Source organism: Triticum aestivum, chromosome 3A (genome assembly GCF_018294505.1).
Source record: "Triticum aestivum cultivar Chinese Spring chromosome 3A, IWGSC CS RefSeq v2.1, whole genome shotgun sequence".
In the NCBI taxonomy this organism is placed as follows: domain Eukaryota; kingdom Viridiplantae; phylum Streptophyta; class Magnoliopsida; order Poales; family Poaceae; genus Triticum; species Triticum aestivum.
In genome coordinates this window covers 668,868,270-668,872,887 of record NC_057800.1, presented here as the reverse complement: position 1 = coordinate 668,872,887, position 4,618 = coordinate 668,868,270, and the positions used below count along the sequence as shown (strand labels likewise).

Here is a 4,618-nt window from a genome sequence, read left to right as displayed (position 1 = left end):
CTCCTATTATGGCTAGGATTATCCATCCAAACCAATCAACCTTTATCTGCCCTACTTCTAACAATCAAGTAATTCACAAACATCGAGAAATGTATTGGGGGGGCAGAGGGGCCAGTTGGATACCTTCCAAACAATTAGTATTAAAGGCTTCTTTTAGATAAAGTAACAGTTCATTGACAACAAGGGTGAAAAGATACGACGATAAGAGATAACCATGTCAGATACCTTTGAGTGCCTCGAAAGTGGTGAAAAGGTTGGGCATTAATGGCAACAACAAAGGAGACATACCTCTGCCAGTGCATTTGAAATTAAGTTTATGAAATGACAGTGCAACCCTTTACAGTCCAGGTCAGACGCCATGCCTCTGCCAGTACATCAGCGTATTTCCATGCCATTGCCAATGGTCACTGTAGGTGTTGCACCATTGCAGTGCTTTGGGATGGACCTAGGTTGTCTTTGCACATGAACACGCCAGTGTACCCTTGACGTCGAGGGTGAAACACTGCAGCTCACGTTGAAATAGGTCGCAATTTTGGATCCGCGACTCTTCTGGCTATGATGACTTCTATGTAGGACAATGATTTGGCAAGACCATGAACTAGATGACTTTTTGTCCGTGATCAAGAATCTTAATCTAGCTGGTGACTAGATCCCGGATGAAAAGAAATCCCGTGGGGCACCGAGATTTTTTTGTTACCGCAGTAACAGAAAAAATACAAGGCGGTTACCGAACGAATTTTTTGAATGAATTTGAATCTGGAAAAAAATCATGCAAATTCAAAAATTCAGGATTTCTTACCGGTAAGGTGATTTTTCATGAGGTACTGGGATTTGCGGTTACCGCCTGGTAACCAATTTTTTCGCTCGGTACCCAAAACCTTAGCAGCAGGTAGATCTGCGTGTAAAAACATTATTATATCTATATGTATAACGTTCATGGAACGGTACAACAAATGTGCAAGCCAACAGGCACGTAAGGTAAACAATCTCAAGAAATTAGGCCTGCTTTTCATATATACTTTGAGAAGGACAACACAAAGCCCAAATCTTCTTGACTGCACAAACACATATTCTAGAGTGGGTGAAGACCACCATATACCCTTTTTAAGAAAAGGAGGATAACCCCTGGCCTTTGCATCGAGCCATGCACACAGCGACCACCATATACCCTAAGATGAAAACACTCTCGGTGCACCCACGCAAGAAAACATATCAAAACATTTGAAAAAATCTAAAACTTCATGAAAATGATCATCAACAAATGTTATGGGGGCTTGCAAAATTTGGTGGCCAAATAACATTCGAGGAGCTCTCTACAAAAAAGACAAAATCATTGAAAATTAGTCAAAACGTACGTGCACTGTTTGAACAGATTTTGCAATTTTGTCTTTTTTGTAGGGCGCTTCTCGAATGTTATTTGACCACCAAACTTTGCAAGCCCTCATAACATTTGTTGATCATCATTTCCACGAAGTTTCATATTTTTTTTGAAATGTTTTGATATGTTTTCTTGCAAGTGTACACCATGGGTGCACCGAAAGTGGGTACAGCCACTACTTTCCCTTTTGACATTTCTTTGCAGATGAAGTTCACAATACGTATCCTTTAAACCTTTACCAATTACCATCAAGGATGCAGATTATTAACTACTACTCGAGCACTTGTTAAACTGTTCGGCAAAAACTGAATGCTAATGATATAACCCTGTGAAGAATAGTTAAGACAGAATTAGCTAAATGCCAATGAGGAGAAGGTTCACATGTCAATGCTCCACCACACATCTCGAATGGCTGGATCATTTCAATCCATGGTCGGGAGGTAGATACGGTGAAAACTGTTCACGGTCAGCGTCCTACGGCAGGTAGGGCACTTGCTCTGAGCCTGGATGGACGCCTCGATACACTTCTGACAAAAGATGTGGCCGCAGATAGTCGACGACGCATCGACCAACTCGTTCGTGCAGACTGGGCAGCTGAACTTTGGTTCCTTTGGGAGATCCTTCGAAGGTGCAGGGCATGCCTGAGTTACCTTAGGCTGTGGTGTTTAGCCAAGCATTAGGAATATAGTAACTAGAGTACCATATTTGGTATTGGTAAAGCATAAGCATAGTGTAGAGTTCTTACCAAGAGTTTGTTGGTTTCAGGCCGACCATGTTGTGTAGGGAGTATCCCCTGAGAAAACATTGTGTTCACATGCTCATCAGGAGCTCCCCCTGGAAGAAGGACAACAGTACAAATCAGTATATGAGAAGATACGGTCAGGCAAATTAGAAGAAAAAGATCCTCCAAGACTAAATAGTCTATTTGGAAGATGTCATAGATGAATATGGGAAAACACTGTGGGACTGATCATTGTGAGATCACATTTCGAACTGATACTATGTCATACTCAGAAAAAGAATGGAAATTAAGAGTCAGAAAGAGCATATTGCCAAATTCTGATAATACAACTTTCAGTTTTACATTTTACTTGAAGCACTTCTTTCACAGAATAGCTACTTAGGGGATGGGGTTTTTTCTGAATAGAAAGGCTAAACACAAGTTGATGTTTGTCAATTTTGGTGCTGTCATTGGATTTCTAGGCTAGAAGCCCCGCAGCATGCCTACAGAATAATTTCAATTTAAAGTAACAGCCCTAAGGATATGATATGAGCACACTATCAGTAAAACTATCGGTACCTTGCAGGGAGGTACCACTATTGGCACTCCGTGGAACCAAGCCGGCACCAGATGACGGATCCATGTTGTATGGTAGATAAGACATTGTACAAGTTTCACTTGCGCCTTGCGTGATACCAGGTGTCGGAATCATCATCCCACAGCAAGTGGAAGATGCTATCTGTCTTGACAATTGTTGGTTTTGTCGATGTTGTCAGCTCTCAGCACTAAAGGTCCTGCCAGCAAACATCACGAGTGGCTCAATTGGCCCTTTCGCCGTTTTGTAGTACTCCATCTGTCCAAAAAAGGAGGAGACAGCAAACATTATTTTTGCTCGGAAATGAACATGGTTGGTCGAAACCAATCTACGTATACAAAAGAAACAGAAAATAGAGCAAGTCCTTGTTTGGGAATTTTCTATACAATGTATACTCCAGCTGCTTCCCAAACCCTGGCAGCAGACGCCGCCGGTGAGCTGGCAATAGTCTCGTTTCTATATACTGTAATCCGCGAATTCAAGAGCAGCTATCAAATAAAAGAAAAATGTCCCGCAATAATAGCGGACGAAATCACTATTCTGACCCTTTGAACGAACTTTGTCACAAAGTAAATTCGACGTGAAAGTATTTCACGGTCTGACCCTTTTAACAACGCCATAACCCGCGGCGTTTCCTCTCAAGGAAGAAACGCTGAGGTAGCTAGCGTTTCTGATCAAAAAAGAAACGCCGAGGTAGCTAGCGTTGCGGACTAGGTAAGAAACGCCGAAGGCGCTGGCGTTTCTGGACATCACAGAAACGCCACAGAACCATGGCGTTGCTGCCCTTTTTCATGTGCATGTGAAACGTGGATGAACAACCTAATAAATAAGGCTAATTAATTATGACCAAACAAGGCAGCAACGCTATGGTCATTGGCGTTTCCATGATGGGCTGCAACAACAGCCCTTGAGAAACGTTCCAACCATCATATCTGCCTGAGATTCAGATCCGGTTGGTGTCAGGATATTCCAGACTCATCAAGTCTAGAAAGAAAAATGAAAGTTTGCAACACAATTCGACGAGATGACGTTGCGAGATTCTCGGGGAATGAACTATGATAGCAAGCTCCAAAACATGAGTTGGTTCTGCTACAAACTTGTGAACACGCTGTCCAAGACAAGCATGACCACGTAGTAGTCTTATAATAAAACACTTCCAAGTTCAGGTGGGGAACCACCATCTAGGATATCAAAGTCCTTGCGTAAGTCTAGCTCTTAAGAAGAAACTTCTTCCCCTTGAACAAATCAATCAGTGGCTTGAGGTGTTAGGAATTACACATGGAGTGGAGGTAGCGAGCCTATCAAACCATGAAATACTTCGCACATGCATGACTGACTTGGGATGATTCTGGAGAAAGCAAGAACAATCTTTCTCAAATTCACGGCGACAACTTGCACCTAATGCACGTGAACTTGGAGAAAGTCACTCCTTACACCAAACATGTATTTCATGAACGAAACATGAAGATAATGCTTACAAAAGTTTCCAACACTAGCTTGATGTTTAACATGAATCATGGAGGAGGCAAGATGTTGTTGATGGGCTCAATAGCAACTCATTGGAATTTCCATATTACCGGACTTCCACCATTATGTGAACACGGTGATAGCATTGGTCAGACCAAAAGATGTAATGGTGTATGCTCGAGGGATCAACCGCGAGTAAGACAACATTACGAACATCGTTGGTTCTGATTTGACTTGACAATAGCCCATACTCAAGTCAAGGTTTTGACAAGGCAATAGATCCAACAACTGATCACGAGGACCAATCGATGGAGATATCATCTTTCTTCAACACACACTCACACACACAAAAAGATATCCCTTAACATGAACTAAGTCAGACAAGCTTTTATCTTCCAACTCTCCAAGTTGTTGTTCAGCTTAACCAACTAGCTCAGGGGTATCCCACACAGATTCT

The 4,618-nt window shown here is 42.1% G+C and overlaps 1 pseudogene; it reads right to left on the bottom strand.

Moving 5' to 3' along the window:
* Positions 1–1,800: 1,800 nt before the first annotated feature.
* Positions 1,801–2,952, bottom strand: LOC123057122 (probable histone acetyltransferase HAC-like 1; annotated as a pseudogene).
* Between the last annotated feature and the right edge of the window lie 1,666 nt (positions 2,953–4,618).